The sequence below is a fragment of the Phyllobates terribilis genome, unplaced genomic scaffold (assembly GCF_046119375.1).
Source record: "Phyllobates terribilis strain yellow unplaced genomic scaffold, ASM4611937v1 Scaffold_120__1_contigs__length_5212024, whole genome shotgun sequence".
NCBI lineage: Eukaryota > Metazoa > Chordata > Amphibia > Anura > Dendrobatidae > Phyllobates > Phyllobates terribilis.
Window position 1 is genome coordinate 1,281,747 of NW_027362880.1, and position 19,692 is coordinate 1,301,438.

The following is a 19,692-nucleotide window of genomic DNA, read 5'->3' on the forward strand; positions in this document are numbered from 1 at the left end:
ATCTAGGAGGCAGGTGCATGTGGCCATATATACAAGTACTGAGGTTTTACAGTTGGAATAATCCTTCTAGAAAAAGGAGGAACTCGAGAAAGATTTACATGGTCTCATCCAATTACATGTACAACGTTCTCCACATATAAAGAAACCGCAAACTCTTCTATCCAGCCATGTCCCCTTGGGTGCAGGTTTTTTATAGAAACTATGCACTAAACGGTCCCTAATTGAACGACCCTTTCTGAAAGTTATTGTGAGAGTAGATCACACAGCACCCTCAGGTCCGGGTCCACCACAAGTATATCCCAGTGTTTTCTGAAGATATTAAAGATACGGTCACTCTGATTGTCACAAGTTCCTATTACTTGTGTTATCCCATATTTTTCTTGGTGCCTTGGTTAGGTATGGAGGAGTGTCTGTCTCTCCCGTTTTTCTGCAAACAACTGTGTGAAATCCAATATGTACTGTGGGTACCTTTTTCCTTGAATTTGGTGTTCATGTCTATTGCCTGTATATTAAAATCTGTGACATTAGAACAGTTCCTTCTCAACTGTAAAAATTGGCCCTTGGGTATTCCTTTTTTTAGGGGGATGGGGTGGTGACTATCCCACTTCAATAGTTTGTTAGTGCTTGTAGGTTTATGGTAGATGAGAGTCCCTAGGGTCCCATCCCATTCATTCTTGATTAGTACATCCAGGAAAGGCAACTGGTTATAATTAACCTCTGATGTAAATCTAAGGCTAACTCTATGGATATTGATTTCCCTGACAAATTCAAGAAATTGTTCACTCGTCCCTGACCAGATGATAAAATTGTCCTGAATATATCTATACCATACCCCAATATATGGATGCCACCACTTATAATCATCCCTGAATATTGTGGTTTCCTCCCATCAGCTCAAAACTAGATTAGCATATGATGGGGCACAGAGGCTCCCCATCGCAGTACCCCTGAGCTGGTGAAGTACTTCCTGTCAAAAAGAAAGAACTTATGAACAAGAGTGAATTTTAGAAGATCCTCCATGAAGTCATTATGTCTGCTACACTCTATTGATCTCGATTTCAAGAAATGTCTTACTCCTCTGATACCATCCTCATGTGGGATATTACTGTACAAAGCCTCAATATCTAGTAAAGCCTGCTCCCCTACATGCATGTATACATGCTCGAGGGTCTACATGTAGGGGAGCAGGCAAAGGGAAAACAAATTCCAGAGAACTTATTCCAACTGCATTACCTCAGGATGTACTGTGGGAACATTATACTATGTGGGGGCATCATATATACTGCATAAGGGGCATTACACTGTGGGGCATCATACATCCTGCATAAGAGGCATAATGGGGGCATTACACTGTGTGGGGGCATCATACATACTGCATAAGGGGCATAATGGGGGCATTACACTGTGTGGAGGCATCATACATCCTGCATAAGGGGCATAATGGGGGCATTACACTGTGTGGGGGCATCATACATCCTGCATAAAGGGGGCATTACACTGTGTGGGGGGCATCATACATACTGCATAAGGGGCATAATGGGGGCATTACACTGTGTGGGGGCATCATACATACTACATAAGGGGCATTACACTGTGTGGGGGGCATCATATATCCTGCATAAGGGGCATAATGGGGGCATTACACTGTGTGGGGGCATCATACATCCTGCATAAGGGGCATAATGGGGGCATTACACTGTGTGGGGGCATCATACATACTGCATAAGGGGCATAATGGGGGCATTACACTGTGTGGGGGCATCATACATACTGCATAAGGGGCATAATGGGGGCATTACACTGTGTGGGGGCATCATACATCCTGCATAAGGGGCATAATGGGGGCATTACACTGTGTGGGGGCATCATACATACTGCATAAGGGGCATAATGGGGGCATTACACTGTGGGGCCAAGAAAGGGGTCCTGTACTATGAGAACAATATGTTTCTTCCCTTCCTGTCTCCATAGTTGGGTCGTATGTATCTATTACAAGAAACAGAACAAAAACCTTATGATTCTTATAAAGGGGCAACACAAGACCCCAAAAGAGTCTCCGTGCTGAAGGGGTTAATGCCCCCTGCGCCCAGTAATGGGGGTCTCCACATACCTCCACCTTCAGAGCCGCCACCACATATATGGCTGTTCTGTGCGCACAGGACCTGTGATGAGGTCACAGGAGGGGAGGAGTCAGGGGTCACATGATCAGGGGCCTCAGTGGATGCAGGACTCTGCTGTGCTGGTTGTCATGGTGCTGGATGAGCTGAAGTTTATGTGTGGGGTCAGGAGGGGTTTACAGTGTGGATGTAGCAGAGCCGCTCACTGCTGTCAACAACGTTGTCAGAGGTATTACACCACTTTTACGGACTCACAATAAAACATACAAAAATGAAACCAAAATGGATTTTCCTGGGAAATATGTTAAGGAACATCCTTTCCAGGTTAATGACTTGTATATAAGGCAAAATAAATAACCAAAAACAAAAATACTCCTCCACACCTTCGGCTATGTTCACACACAGCGTTTTTGATGCATTTTTGCACTTTTGCATTGCTTTCAACTGTGAAAAATACATTCACCAGTAAATAACATTTTACAACCTTATCTGGCCATATGGTGTGTGACACATCATCAGACATATCCATACAGTGCTGAAAAGACATGGGAACAGCATGGGGAAGACCCCTGGAAGCATGACTCCCAGGTCAGACGTGATCCTATATTACAGCGGTAATAATACAGACATTTTTGGCAACGTGACAAATATTAAACTCCATTTAAAATGGGCAAGGCGCGTGACAAGGGAGGGGGAAGTGGACATGCACGCCGAGGCCGTGGGCAACATGAAACTGAGCCTGCTGAGGGAGCACAACAGGCACCCACATCATGTCAAACTACCTTCCTGTCCCAATTTCTAGGGGGCCGCGTAATACCACTCTTGAAGTCAGAGCAGTGTGAAAAGGTTGTTGGTTGGTGTTAGGAAAACTAACACTTCCTTACTTTAGGTAAGGGTACGGTGAGAATAGAGAGGAAAACAATCTTGAATTGTGTGGATAAAACAAAAGCTTATTTAATGTTCATTCAAAGGTGGTTACAAAAATGAAGAAATATAGTTCATAGCACACAAAAAGAAGTATCAGGTTAGAAGAGAGAAAGGAAACAATTATAGGTTCTTACGTATCTAGTATAGAAGCATGATCCGTGTTGGAGATACCCGAGGAATGAGTGATCTCCCTCATTCATGTCTGGCTCTGCTTATATACCATCTCGCCTCATAGACATACAGTACAGACCAAAAGTTTGGACACAACTTCTCATTTAAAGATTTTTCTGTATTTTCATGACTATGAAAATTGTACATTCACACTGAAGGCATCAAAACTATGAATTAACACATGTGGAATTATATACCTAACAAAAAAGTGTGAAACAACTGAAAATATGTCTTATATTCTAGGTTCTTCAAAGTAGTCACCTTTTGCTTTGATGACTACTTTGCACACTCTTGGCATTCTCTTGATGAGCTTCAAGAGGTAGTCACCGGAAATGGTTTTCACTTCACAGGTGTGCCCTGTCAGGTTTAATAAGTGGGATTTCTTGCCTTATAAATGGGGTTGGACCATCAGTTGTGTTGTGCAGAAGTCTGGTGGATACACAGCTGATAGTCCTACTGAATAGACTGTTAGAATTTGTATTATGGCAAGAAAAAAGCAGCTAAGTAAAGAAAAACGAGTGGCCATCATTACTTTAAGAAATGAAGGTCAGTCAGTACAAAAAATTGGGAAAACTTTGAAGTGTCCCCAAGTGCAGTTGCAAAAACCATCAAGTGCTAAAAAAGAAACTGGCTCACATGAGGACCGCCCCAGGAATGGAAGACCAAGAGTCACCTCTGCTTCTGAGGATAAGTTTATCCGAGTCACCAGCCTCAGAAATCGCAGGTTAACAGCAGCTCAGATTAGAGACCAGGTCAATCCCACACAGAGTTCTAGCAGCAGACACATCTCTTCAACAACTGTTAAGAGGAGACTTTGTGCAGCAGGCCTTCATGGTAAAATAGCTGCTAGGAAACCACTGCTAAGGACAGGCAACAAGCAGAAGAGACTTGCTTGGGCTAAAGAACACAAGGAATGGACATTAGGCCAGTGGAAATCTGTGCTTTGGTCTGATGAGTCCAAATTTGAGATCTTTGGTTCCAACCACCGTGTCTTTGTGCGATGCAGAAAAGGTGAACGGATGGACTCTACATGCCTGGTTCCCACCGTGAAGCATGGAGGAGGAGGTGTGATGGTGTGGGGGTGCTTTGCTGGTGACACTGTTGGGGATTTATTCAAAATTGAAGGCATACTGAACCAGCATGGCTACCACAGCATCTTGCAGCGGCATGCTATTCCATCCGGTTTGCGTTTAGTTGGACCATCATTTATTTTTCAACAGGACAATGACCCTAAACACACCTCCAGGCTGTGTAAGGGCTATTTGACCAAGAAGGAGAGTGATGGGGTGCTACGCCAGATGACCTGGCCTCCACAGTCACCAGACCTGAACCCAATCGAAATGGTTTGGGGTGAGCTGGACCGCAGAGTGAAGGCAAAAGGGCCAACAAGTGCTAAGCATCTCTGGGAACTCCTTCAAGATTGTTGGAAGACCATTTCCGGTTACTACCTCTTGAAGCTCATCAAGAGAATGCCAAGAGTGTGCAAAGCAGTCATCAAAGCAAAAGGTGGCTACTTTGAAGAACCTAGAATATAAGACATATTTTCAGTTGTTTCACACTTTTTTGTTAAGTATATAATTCCACATGTGTTAATTCATAGTTTTGATGCCTTCAGTGTGAATGTACAATTTTCATTGTCAAGAAAATACAGAAAATTCTTTAAATGAGAAGGTGTGTCCAAACTTTTGGTCTGTACTGTACATTGGAGAATATTTTTACAGTTTCATAACCCAATATGGCGACTTGCTGATATATTAGTAGCTTCTACCATATTAGAACAAAACTAGTAGCTTGTGACATATGCATTTTGGCTACGTGCACATCACCTCATGTTGGTATATTTTAAACATATGGCTAGTGACCTTTAAGGATCATTAGTTATACCCAAATAACCCATATAGACAAGAGTCCTATAGGTTTGACAAACTGAACAGGTTTCTACCAAGGTCCCAGAATAACTGCACATTCTTTCTCTGTATTTGAATCTAAGCATGGTTAGAGCCTAAGCATGTTAAAGCTTATGTATATATATTTTTCTATCATAAGAAATTAATATTTTACAGTCTCCCCTGATTATGATTTAAAAAATATCATAATCAATCCTAAACTCATTCTCTCACCATTCGTATCACATTCATTCTTTATTCTGAAAACCTTGTATCGACACCTGTATTGAATGTCATCTGAGTTCCCAAAAACTTCTAAATTAAAAAATAAAAATTCACTCAAAAAGTTATATTTTTTCTTTTTAACATTTCTCTTAAAATATCATCTTCCTTTTTCATTTCTGTCTTTATTTTTTTATATATTTTCTTAATTTTACACATGATAAAAATCTGATTAACAATACACAGCAAGATCCAAATAAATATGACTATTATTGGATTTGTTAATACATTACCTGCTGCCATTTTCGCTGAAGACTGTGACCAACTAGTTACCAATCTTCCTAGATTTTTCCACCAAGATGAGCCTGACATACTTGTCCACTCATGTTCAATATCATCTAAATGACCTTGTTCATGTCCAAATACAATTTCAGCTTCTTTTAGTTGTTTTGTTAACAAACCCTTGTCTTTATTTATCTCATTTGTCCACATATCCCAAGGAAAATTATTTATTTGGCACAAATTTAACTGTATTGAAAGGATTTTTCAGACTTCTTGTCCCTATTGATGTAATATTAATACTTCCTACCTACTTGGAGATATTTTTCACATTTCCCTGAATATAATATAATATAAACCTATTGTCAGATTTTCAGCATGTACACAAGATGAGAAGAATGCAGAAACAACTTCATTTTCTGATATAACTTGGAAATTTTGTTCAAGCTTATTGGGGTCACCAAGTCATGTATCGTGTGCACATTCTCAACTCTGGCATGACATGAGGTATGATTATGGAAACACGAGTTATAAATGACTTTATCCTGTCCAGGTAGACACATTACCTTACAAACAAAATGTACAGTGGGTACGGAAAGTATTCAGACCCTTTTACATTTTTCATTCTTTGTTTCATTGCAGCCATTTGGAGAATTCTAAAAAGTTAATTTTTTTAAAGTCCACTCTGCACCCCATCTCGACTGAAAAAAAACAGAAATACAGGCAGTTTTGCAAATTTATTAAAAAAGAAAAAATGAAATATCACACGGGCATAAGTATGCAGACCCTTTGCTCAGTATTGAATAGAAGCACCCTTTTCAGCTAGTACAGCCATGAGTCTTCTTGGAAATGATGCAACAAGTTTTTCACACCTGGATTTGGGGATCCTCTGCCATTTTTCCTTGCAGATCCTCTCCAGTTCCATCAGGTTGGATGATGAATGTTGGTGGACAGCCATTTTCAGGTCTCTCCAGAGATGCTCAATTGGGTTTAGGTCAGGGCTCTGGCTGGGCCAGTCAAGAATGGTCACATAGTTGTTCTGAAGCCACTCCTTTGTTATTTTAGCTGTGTGCTTAGGGTCATTGTCTTGTTGGAAGGTGAACCTTCGGCCAAGTCTGAGTTCCAGAGCACTGTGGAAGAGGTTTTCATCCAGGATATCTCTGTACTTGGCCGCATTCATGTTTCCTTCAATTGCAACCAGTCATCCTGTCCCTACAGCTGAAAAACACCCCCATAGCATGATGCTGTCACCACCATGTTTCACTGTTTGGATTGTATTGGGCAGGTGATGAGCAGTGCCTGGTTTTCTCCACACATACTGCTTAGAATTATCACCAAAAAGTTTTATCTTCATCTCATCAGACCAGAGAATCTTTTTCCTCATAGTCTGGGAGTCCTTCATGTGTTTTTGAGCAAACTCTAATAAATTTGCAAAAATTTCTACATGTCTGTTTTTTTTTCAGCCAAGATGGGGCGCAGGGTGTACTTTAATGAGAAAAAAATGAACTTTTTAGAATTTACCAAATGGCTGCAATGAAACAAAGAGTGAAAAATTTAAAGGAGTCTGAATACTTTCTGTACCCACTATAACCATGAAAAAATGTCTAATTGTTCAGTGTTTGTACCATCAAATGCAAAATCTGTGTACTGTAATAGATAATATAGTAATTGTGTATTACTAACAGGAATGCCCAGAACAGTTATAGGAACCATGGTTTCTTCTCTTCCCAATATTGGGATTAGTGATGTTCCCATACAAATGTTCTGTTCACATCCTAACCACTTATTTACCCACAAATCTGTATGATTTAATGCAAAATTATATTCTGTAGGCAAATTTCTCATTATTCCTAAAGGGGTAATTCCACTCTGCAATGCTTGTGCAATCATTTTCAGATTGGTAGAATATTCAATCTGAATTTCTAGACATGCTCCGGCCATTGGGATTCCTGTTCACTTTCTATTAGAGCTAAAGTAGCATCTTGTAGATGTGACACTGAAGATCCCAACACAGCAGCAGTGTTCAAAACCATCTTCTCAAGGAGTTGATTCAAACTTTTCTTAATTTTTACCCCTTTACCTCCAATATACCCAATATTTTCCAAATCTGATTTAAGTGTATGAATGTCCATAGTATTAATTAAACTCCCCACTGTTCCTAATCCCCCCAAAATACCTTCTAATATCCCCCTCTTACTTCTAACATGTGTTGAAGATCTTTTCCCAAACCATTGTTCTATTTCCATCTCCATGTTGATGAGATGTGATTGACATTTGGGATATCTGGATGAGATTTTCCAGTTAGACATATCAAAAGTCCAGACCATAGTCATCAACACTCCATCTCTTAATAGAGGTTTAGATTGTAATTGATTGATTTGGAAAGGAGTAGATGGTTGAAACCTTGTCTGTGTACATACATTATCTACTGCTGACCAAACATTTACATTTACATCTTTGCATTGTTTGTAATTATTTGTAGATAAAACGCAACATTGGTAAAGTCCAGAATCCTTAGGAGATGGATTATCTAGAGAAAAAACAAAATTCTTATCCAACCATCTCACATTCCAATATTGACTTCTATGTATAACATTTGTTGGACCATTTGAAAAACTTCCCAAAAATAATTTGTTTCTGGTCCATGTTAACAAAGACTCGGGAGGTAACTCTAACCTTGTGTTGCATTTCAATTAAAGAGGAGACATATTTTCTTGACTATGTACTGCTTGTGGTGCAACCCTTACTTCTGGAGCGATAGTATTTGTTACTGTAAAAACTACAGATACTTGTACTGATTCTCTGGTTATCTGGAAATTCCATGTTTTTACCCAATCTTCATCTTCTTCTGTAATAGAAAGTAATGAAGGATCCAAAATTTTCCCAAAAAGTTGTGTCTTTAACACAATCTCTGTTTCAGATGTTCTAACTGTCCCTTTTGTGATCATATCATTAGTAATATCACCCGACCACACAGCTTTCTCTTCACCTCTTATCTCTATATTCCAGTATAACACATCTGTAGGATTGCATTCCCATGTGCCTGTATTATTATAATGTATATAATCTCCTTGTAACTGTGTAAATTTAGACTTAGGTCCTATGGCAGCATGTAATATTAAGTGTCGTGTATGAAGTGTAGCTCAATTCAGCATTTTACACCATCACCCATGCAAATGTTTCCAGTAATATCTACTGAATCGTCCGGTATGTCTTCATCTATTAGATTTTGTATACTTGATCCTCTTGGTTTGTAAACTTTGTAAAGTTCCTTTGATATGCCCATTCACTTCACTAGTATTTGTTCCATGATATAAAATGTCTTCTGCGTAGATCAGAATTGAAATAGTACAAAGTAGCAGAAATGTGGTTCCCATCAGATAGTAGCTTTTCCTGGGAAACTTTTTCTTTTCTTGAAGGATTGGTGTTGAATCCCTTCCATCCATCAAGGACATGGTATTCCGTATTCCAGCTCTTATTGGAATCCATTTCTTCCTAAAAGAAATGCAGTATCATTATTTTGCAATATACAATTTGCATTGATCGACATGTACCCACAATTTTTGTTGTCTGCAGGTATTTTTAACCACGTTGGATGCTGGTTGCACTAGGATCATAACTCATCCCATGGTGTCGATTATTTCAAAGGGACCTTCCCAGTTACTTTCCCAAGGTCCACTCTTCCTGAAAGTTTTTATCATGACTAGAGCCCCTTTTTTGAATTTGGATTCATATGGTGGCTCCATCCTCTGCATTCTTGATGCAGCATGTGGAAGAATGGTTTTCAAGTTTTCCTGCAACAATTGCAACCATTTGGACCTTGCAACAGCACCTTTTTGAGGTGTGGACAAAAATGGTTCATGTTGGAAAATCAATGGCAATTTCCTTCCTGACATTAGTTCAAAAAGAGTAAACTGAGTTGTGGAGGAAGTTGTTCCTCTAACACTCAACAGTACAAAAGGTACTGCATTCACCCAAGTATTACCTTTGTCCAATAACATTTTGGCAATTCTGGATTTTATTGTCTTATTCATCCTTTCCACAGTACCAGCAGACTGTGGATGGTAAGGTACATGAAACTGTTGTTGTACCCCTAGAATAGTACAAACCCCTCAATAGTGACCCCTCTCTGTCCACTTCTATGGGTGCAGTGTGTGACCCCGCTCCGTCCACTTCTATAGGAGCAGTGGTGTAAGGTGTGACCCTGCTCCATACATTAGAAAATGTATCTAATCCCATCCTGTATGATACACTCTGCTGAGCTCAATATCTAACCCCATACAGGACTACACTTAGTCCTGTATCTAATAGCAGCATGTCTTACTCTAAGCATATCTAAACTAGAGATGAGCGTTGTTCGACTTGAACTGTTCGCCAATCTCAAATTCGAGCTGTTTTGGGCGGTGTTCGAGCCGTTCGGCGAACACGAACGATTTGAGAAAAATTCGGCTGTTCGAGGTTATGTTCGATAACTGTTCGTGCACCAAAATCATAACTGGATTTTTTCTCAGTAATGATGAAAATTAAGGTTAATACGCAGTTTGAGTGTACAGCGGGGTGGGGGGAGGGGCAGGGGATGGATCTCTGCAGGAATAATGAAGATCTCCATTTTTTTTTCTCTTTCCCGCATTTGCAGTGGGGAGGTGCAATCTGTCAGCCTATCAGCAGCGCACACACGGAGCGAAGTGCTTTTTTTCACACAAGCAAGGGCATGTGTCATTGGCAGTGTATGTCACATGTCCTTGCCCTATAAGACCAAGACATTTTCCCCGTCGCCACCATTTTCTCACTGCTGCAGCTGCGTGTTAGACGGCACCGCTGTTGCTGTGTGCGCTATACCTTGTTAATTTCAAGCCAATTTTCGCACAAATCTACAGATAGCTTGGGAGTAGGGAATAGTTGTGATTGCAGTCCTTTTAAGGACTAGGTTACAGCATTTCCTACGACTTTTATCAGGCAGGTCTGTGCTCTTAAATAGATAGATTGTGGGAGTAAAGACTAATTGTAATTGCAGTCCTTTTCAGGACTAGGTTACATCAGTTCCTATCAGTTTTTGCCACGCAGGTCTGTGCCAGTGCTGTGCAAGTTTTTTTCACAGCATTTGGCTGAATCTAGCAAAGCTAATCCTTTTTGGCCTATTGCAGAGTGTGTTAGTCAGTGGAGTAGCCTATCTGTGTTGCAAGATATACCACCTGTGTATAGAATACCAATTTTTTTACTGCACCTAGTGAAGTAAAATCTTTTGGGCATAGCATCATTCTATTAGTCCATCTATACTGACCTCCATCAGGTTGCAAATTGAATATAATTTTTTTCTGCATCTAGCTCTGAAAAAATATTTGGGCTTCTAGCAGTGTGTGGGACTTGTTCTATTAGTCCATCTATACTGACCTCCATCAGGTTGCAAACTGAATATATTTTTTTTCTGCATCTAGCTCTGAAAAAATATTTGGCCTTCTAGCAGTGTGTGGGACTTTCTCTATTAGTCCATCTATACTGACCTCCATCAGGTTGCAAATTAAAAATAATTTTTATCTGCATCTACCTCTGAAAAAATATTTGGGCTTCTAGCTGTGTGTGGGACTTGTTCTATTAGTCCATCTATGCTGACCTCCATCAGGTTGCAAACTGAATATAATTTTTTTCTGCATCTAGCTCTGAAAAAATATTTGGCCTTCTAGCAGTGTGTGGGACTTTCTCTATTAGTCCATCTATACTGACCTCCATCAGGTTGCAAATTAAAAATAATTTTTATCTGCATCTAGCTCTGAAAAAATATTTGGCCTTCTAGCAGTGTGTGGGACTTTCTCTATTAGTCCATCTATACTGACCTCCATCAGGTTGCAAATTAAAAATAATTTTTTGTCTGCATCTAGCTCTGAAAAAATATTTGGCCTTCTAGCAGTGTGTGGGACTTTCTCTATTAGTCCATCTATACTGACCTCCATCAGGTTGCAAACTGAATATATTTTTTTTCTGCATCTACCTCTGAAAAAATATTGGGCTTCTAGCTGTGTGTGGGACTTGTTATATTAATCCATCTATACAGACCTCCATCAGGTTGCAAACTGAATATAATTTTTTTCTGCATCTACCTCTGAAAAAATATTTGGGCTTCTAGCTGTGTGTGGGACTTGTTCTATTAGTCCATCTATACTGACCTCCATCAGGTTGCAAACTGAATATAATTTTTTTCTGCATCTAGCTCTGAAAAAATATTTGGCCTTCTAGCAGTGTGTGGGACTTGTTCTATTAGTCCACCAATACTGACCTCCATCAGGTTGCAAACTGAATATATTTTTTTTCTGCATCTACCTCTGAAAAAATATTTGGGCTTCTAGCTGTGTGTGGGACTTGTTCTATTAGTCCATCTATACTGACCTCCATCAGGTTGCAAACTGAATATAATTTTTTTCTGCATCTACCTCTGAAAAAATATTTGGGCTTCTAGCTGTGTGTAGGACTTGTTCTATTAGTCCATCTATACTGACCTCCATCAGGTTGCAAACTGAATACAATTTTTTTCTGCATCTACCTCTGAAAAAATATTTGGGCTTCTAGCTGTGTGTGGGACTTGTTCTATTAGTCCATCTATACTGACCTCCATCAGGTTGCAAATTGAATATAATTTTTTTCTGCATCTAACCCAGCCAATAGTTTTGGCCTAATACCACAGTTTGGCCACTCAGCTCTGCTCGGTTCCCATCCATTGTTTTTTTGTGCAAACAGTTCTGAATTAGTTAACCACCAAAATGAGTGGAAAAAGGCCTGCTGCTGGTGGAAAGGGGAATAGGCGTGTTGGGAAGGGGAAAAAAGGTTGTGTCCGTGGGGTAGGTGTTAAAGCAACAGTAACATCTGCAGAAGAAAGACCATCTTCCAGCCAAACTAAAATGTCTACTTCTTTTAGCGGACAATGTGATAAGATCCCTTTCTTACGGCCACGCCAATCGCTACAAATTCCAGATGAGGCACAAAAACAGCAGGTGCTTCAACGGATATCAAGTGCTCCTTTAAGTGGGCTCTCCTCCACATCAACTTCAACATCACAAATACTCCAGTCCTCAAAGGTGTCACCCCAATCGCACTTGCTTCCTCACAGCTCCCAAATCTCCAGCTGCCCGTCTGAGTATGGGGTAGAACAGATGGTTGAGTCTGCAGAGCTGTTTACTCATACTATAGCCTGGGAATCAGAGGTCGACTCCAGCGCTTCTGTGAATCCAGACGAGGAAATGATCTGCACTGATGCCCAGAATCTTTATGAGTCAGATCCAGGACCAGACGCAGAAGGTTCTGACCATAATGTAGACCCTCATTCCCAAACTGTAACTCCTGTTGGTGGAGACAATGAGGAAGACGATGATGAGACTCAAATACCTGATTGGAGCGACAACTTTAGTTTTTTGTCAGGGCAGGAACAGGTTGGTTCTGAGGACGACGGGTGTGATAACGCACAGGGTGATGATGATGAGGTTGGAGATCCCACTTACTGTCAGCCCACAGTCAGCCAAGAGATGAGGTCAGCAGAGGAGGTGGAGGAAGATGCTAGTGACGACGAGGTCAGGTTGCGCCTTCCTGGACAGAGACGTAGTACTGGAAGCACGTCAACAACTGCATCCTCAAACACAACTCTGCCTCTGACCACAAGTCGTGGTGGCTCTTCAGGTCGCATGGGTGCTAAGCCTTGCATAGCCTGGGCATTTTTTCAGATCGATAAAGATGACCCAACTCGTGTTATCTGTAACATTTGTCAGCAAAAGCTAAGTAGAGGCCAAAAAATACATAGTTTGAGTACTTCATGCATGAACCGGCACATGGACATGAAGCATAAGTTGCAGTGGGAAGCTCAGTGTGCTACAATGCGGCCTAGCCGGCCGGGCCAACCACCGTCTGCCATATCTTGTGCATCCGCGGCCTCTTCATCCTCTGTGACTGGGGGGACAGCAGTCACACCTGTTTTGGGGCGCAGACCTGCCACCTCTTTACCCGCAACAGCCAGCGTGATTGGCAGGTCATCATTTTCTTTGGAGGTGGTAACACCAGCTGGTGTTGAGCGCTGTCCGACATCGATAGCACCACCTTTGGATCAAGGCAACCTAACATGTCCGCCTGCATCTTCCTCACAGACCGGCAGTTTGCCGGGGACACCCTTATCAACCCCGTCTAAGCACAATAGCCAGCCCTCGGTCCCTCAGATGTGGACAAGTAAAAGACCATTTCCTCCTAGCCATGAGAAAGCTAAGAGGTTGAATTTCACCATCTGCAAGCTCTTGGCTACAGAAATGCTGCCTTTCCGCCTGGTGGACACAGAGGATTTTCGAGACCTTATGTCCGTCGCAGTGCCCCAGTACCAGATGCCCAGTCGGCACTACTTCTCAAAGAAAGGTGTGCCTGCGCTCCACCAGCATGTCGCACACAACATCACCGCTTCTTTGAGAAACTCTGTGTGTGACAGGGTGCATTTCACCACAGACACTTGGACGAGTAGGCATGGACAGGGGCGTTACATGTCGCTGACTGGGCACTGGGTAACTATGGTGACAGCAGGACAAGGGGCTGCTGTCCAAGTCTTGCCGTCCCCACGAGTTGTGCGTCAATCCTCTTTATGTCAAAGTTCCTCCACTGCTTCTGCCTCCTCAACCTCCTCTCGGTCTTCCACCTGCACCCAAAGCCTGTCTGGTCATGCCACAAGCTTTCTAACTGCGCAGAAGGGATCCTGCACACCTCCTTACTATGCTGGCAGTAGGGCTCAATGTCATCAGGTGGTTTTTACTTTGAAATGTCTGGGAAATGTGAGTCACACAGCTGAGGAGTTGTGGTCAGCTCTGGAGAACCAATTTCATGAATGGTTGTCTCCACTGGACCTGAAACCAGGGAAGGCCGTGTGCGACAATGCTGCAAACCTGGGTGCGGCCCTTCGCCGGGGCAATGTCACACACGTGCCTTGTATGGTTCACGTGTTGAACCTGGTTGTCCAGCAATTTTTAGTCCACTATCCCAGACTAGATGGCCTTCTGCAGAGGGCACGGTCGCTGTGTGCTCACTTCTGCCGTTCGCATCCCGCAGCTCAGCGACTTACATCTCTACAGAAGTCGTTGGGCCTGCCACTTCACCGGCTAAAATGAGATGTGCCTACCCGGTGGAATTCAACTCTGCACATGTTGCAGCGACTGTGGCAGCACCGACAAGCCCTGGTGCAATACGTTCTGACGTATAGCCTGGGCCAACGAGATCCAGAGGTGGGGCAAATCACGCTGGAGGAGTGGTCTCAGATCAGGGACCTATGCACCCTTCTGCACAGTTTTGAAATGGCGACGAAGATGTTTAGTGCTGACGATGCCATTATCAGCATGACTATTCCGGTGATTTACATGCTGGAGCACATGTTAAACAGAATTCGGAGTCAGGTGGTGGCACAAGAGGAGGTGGAGGAAGTAGAGGAGGAGGAGTTGTATGCGGAAGGGCTAACATCTGCAAGGTCCAGACGGTCGGCAGCACCAAGGCGGCAGGCATGTGAGGGTGGGGGAGATGGTTTTACCAGGGCGCATGGTAGCAGCCAAACTAGTGAGGAAGGTGCAGGAGCCCAGGAAGAAGTGGAGGACGAACTGATGGAAGACTCATCAGATGAGGGAGACCTTGATCACATTTCTGTTGTGCGAGGTTGGGGGGAGAGGACTGAGGAAGGAAGCATGATTGTTACCTCGCCACCAACACAACAGGGACTTGGTGCTCCTGGATGCGCAACACACATGAGTGCCTTCTTGCTGCACTACCTGCAACATGACCCTCGAATTGTGAGAATTAGAAATAATCCTGACTACTGGGTTGCCACACTGTTAGATCCCCGGTACAAAAGTAAATTTGCAGAAATGATTCCTGCCATAGAAAGGGATGCACGCATGCAGGAGTATCAGCAGAGACTGTTGCAGAATCTTACATGTGCTTTTCCACAAAACACCAGTGGTGCACGTAGTGAATCTCACAGTTCCAACTTGCCAACCGTGGGACCGTCAAGTGTTCAGCACTCAAACCGTAACAGAACCACAGTATCTGCTGGTAACATCAATTTTGCGGAATCATTTCACCACTTTTATAGCCCATCCTTTGCAAGGCCACAGGAGACAAGAAGTCTGACACATAGTCAACGCCTAGAGACGATGGTACAGGAGTATCTCCAAGTAAACATTGAAGCCATGACTGTGTCACTGGACCCTTGCTCTTTTTGGGCTTCCAATCTGGATAAATGGCCGGAGCTAGCCACTTACGCCTTGGAGATCTTGTCATGCCCCGCAGCCAGCGTTCTGTCTGAACGTGTGTTCAGCGCTGCTGGTGGTGTGCTGACAGATAAGCGCACGCGGCTCTCCACTGATAATGTAGACAGACTCACGTTCATAAAGATGAACAAATCATGGATCTGAAACGACTTTTCTACCCCTGTGTCATCCTGGGGAGAGTAAAAGCTTGATGATTGGTTAAAATCACCCTACCAACCGTTTTAAGCTTTCAAATTACTAATCATGTTTATCTGTATCTTGGCTGGAAAATAATTTGGGCTTTGTAGCAGTGTGCAGCACTGATTCTATTAGGCCATCTATAATAAGCTCCACCAGATTTAAAATTACTAATCATGTTTATCTGTATCTTGACTGGAAAATAATTTGGGCTTTGTAGCATTGTGCAGCACTGATCCTATTAGGCCATCTATACTAAGCTCCACCAGATTTAAAATTAATAATAATTTTTAGCTGCATCTAGCCCGGAAAATAATTTTGGGGCTCCGAGATGCGCAAGACACATAAGTGCCTTCTTGCTGCACTACCTGCAACATGACCCTCATATTGTCAGAATTCGAAGTAATCACACTCTTAGATCCCCCAAACTTTTCGATCAACCTTTTCATTTTAATAAAGACCAAAAAAATGGTCATTTTTGAAATTATAAGCATTAGCAGGTTATTAGAAACTGAAATCAAACAGTTTTCAACTCAAAACTTTATTCTAGGTGATGTTACATTTTCACATAGGACCCCTTGTTCGAAAGGAGCTTCTGAACTCTCTCGTCCATTGAATTTGTCAGGTTTTGGATGGTTTCTGCTTCAATTGTTTTGCATGAGGACAGAATACCCTCCCAGAGCTGTTGCTTAGATGTGAACTGCCTCCCGCCATCATAGACACTCCTTTTGATGATGCTCCAGAGGTTCTGAATGGGGTAGAGGTCAGGGGAGCATGGGGGTCACACCATAAGTTTGTCCCCTTTTATGCCCATATCAGCCAGAGATGCATATGTTTTATGTACAGCATGAGATGGTGCATTATCATGCAAAAAAATGATCTTGCTGTGAAATACACGGTTCTTCTTCTTGAACCATGGCAGGAAGTGCTGTTTGAGAAAATCCACATACATTATGGAGTTCATCTTTAGCGCCTTCAGGGATCCTAAAGGGGCCGACAATCTCTCTCCCCATGATTCCAGCCCAAAACATTACTCCACCTCCTCCTTGTTGGCGCTGTAGCCGTGTTTGCGTGGGGTGTCCATGAACAAGCCATCCTCCACTCCATCCATCTGGACCATCGAGCGCTGCACGGCACTCATCCGTGAACAAAACAGTTTTGAAATCAGTCTTCATGTAATGTTTGGCCCACTGGAGCCGTTTCTGCTTGTGTGAAGTGGATAGAGGAGGTCGACAGGATGGCGTATGCACAGCTGCAAACCTCTGAAGGACCCTGCATCTTGTTGTTCGGGGGACGTTGGAGGCACCAGCAGCTTCAAAAACTTGTCTGCTGCTATGACAAGGCTTCTTTGCCGCTGCTCTTTTAACCTGACGTAATTGCCTGTAGGAAAGAGTCCTCAATTTGACCTTATCAGCACGCACACGTGTGTACTGTGAATCAGCTACATACTTCTTGATTGCCAAGACACTTCATCCTGATCATCGCACAATGTTGATTGTAGTCATGCCTTGACCTAAATACTCCACAATTTGTTGCTTCTCAGCAGCCGACACATCCTTTTTTTCCCATTTTGGCAGAAAATGTAGGCTGCTTAATAATGTGAGACAGCCTTCTTAAGTAGTCTTGCCTTTCATTGGACACACCTGCCAAACTAATTAGCACAGGTGTCTGCAATTGCTTACAGTGATATAAAGAGCCCTGACACACATCACCATCAATGAGTTTAACTGACAAACAAACAAATTCTTCCCTTATCACTCCTAAACACTTTTTGCATAATAATTTGGAACACAGTGTACATGTGCTTTTCCACAAAACACCAGTGGTTCACGTAGTGAATCTTACAGTTCTAACTTGCCAACCGTGGTCTGTATGGAGTTGTTCAATAAAGGGCCCAAAATTAAGATAACATAGATGGGAGAGGTCTCTATGAATAGGAATTCCTAAGTATTTGATACCCTGTGAGGGCCAGGCCAAGGGAAAGTTGGACTGGATGGAATCCTATATGGATTTGGGGAGGGAGACATCGAGGGCCTCAGACTTCGCTGCATTGATTTTAAAATTTGACCATGTAACAAAGTGATCTATTTCAGCCATAACAGCATGGATGGATATATGTGATTGAGTGATATATACTAGGACATCATCAGCAAATAGAGAGCACTTGTACTCGGTGCCTCCCACCTCAATCCACCTAATATTGGGGTTATGGCGAATTGATGAGAGCAGGTGCTCCGTCACTAGGATGTATAAGAGAGGGGACAGAGGACATCCCTGCCTTGTCCCATTGGTGATTGTGAAAGGTGATGAAAATGTTCTGATGCACCCCCTGGGCCTTGGGACACCCGGAGCCGGACCCTTTTTGGTGGATGCTGGTGGTTGTAGTCTTCGTGGCGGTGACCCGGTTCCGTGGCTCAGGGTGGTCAAACCAGTGGCGGAACTATTTATGTGGTTTTGATGTTTAAATGTCCGACTACGCCACCCGTGGATTGCGGTCAGAGTGAACCGCCGCTGCAGGGCAGACCGCTGAGGCTGGTATTGTGGGTGCAGCAGAGCATAGCATAACTCCCCACGGGAGGAGTATAGCCTCAGGGCAGTGTATGCGGAGGATGGGGGTGATGGTGCAGGGCAGCAGCAGTAACGACACGGAGTCAGTGATGCAGTCCAGGGCCTTTACTCACAGTTCTTATTATCCAGACCACGTCTGCAGGTAACGGCTGCCCACGTCGTACTGTGCTCACCAGGTGAGGGGCTCAGACAACTCCCAGATAACTTTGGAGCGCTTCACAGGACCCCCTTTGTGTGTCCTTTGTCTGGCTTTTCTTACCAACCCTTCTGTCCGGCTGCCTCGGTCCTCCTCTTGGTAAACTTGGCGCCAGTTTCCCTGACCCTATGTGGTGCCTTCCTAGCGGGTGTAGCGAGGGGCTGCGCCACATAAAATGTCACAGCCTCCGGTTTCTAGCTGAGGGTCGTTTCCTGCCTCCACTAGTTTTGGGGACCGGTCTCCCCCTTTGGCCTGACCCCTCCACGCAGGTGGATTCGGGCGTGCGGTGGCGACTCGCCCGTCCGCACCCCTGGGATCCCTTCATTCCTCGTTCCTGGAGCCTTCTCCGCTCCTCTTCCTTCCTTCTCCCTCTTCCAGGCCTGGGCCTCTGTTACTAGGCCCGCCTCCGGAGCAGAGCTCATGCAGAGCCCCTGCTCCCTGCCACTTCTGCTCAGACTTCTCTGCACTGAACTAAGATGGTGCCCACCTTTTATACTCCCTTCTCAATGCACCCAGGAACTGCTTCCTCCCTGCTCCTGCACTACAGGGTTCCCCTTCCTCAGTGTTCCCTCCCCCCACTCCAGCCAGGGACAGGGACTGTCGTGCCCATCTCAGAGGCATATTGGTCGCCCTGCCCCACGGCAATGTGGTGTAATGCATGCAGGTGTCGGGTCCTGATCCACACTCCATCCTTACCTGAGAGTGAGATATCACACCTCTGGGTGAGGTGCAATACCTCTGTAGCAACCGAGCCCTCAGGGTGCTACAGTTCCATTTATCTTCAGCCTAGGTGACGTATTGTGATACAGGGCCGTGATTTTGGCTATAAAAGGGTCCCCTAGACCCCTACCCCAAGCTTTTTAAGAGAATCATATATG

General features: G+C 43.4%; 1 protein-coding gene across 1 annotated transcript in view; it reads right to left on the reverse strand.

Moving 5' to 3' along the window:
- LOC141201628 (uncharacterized) overlaps positions 1–2,173 on the reverse strand; it is a 37,157-nt gene extending 34,984 nt beyond the window's left edge. Inside the window, exon 1 of the mRNA XM_073663634.1 lies at positions 2,111–2,173. The gene's annotated coding sequence lies outside the window, so the exon portion shown is untranslated. The remainder of the gene's footprint in view (positions 1–2,110) is intronic.
- Positions 2,174–19,692: the final 17,519 nt, after the last annotated feature.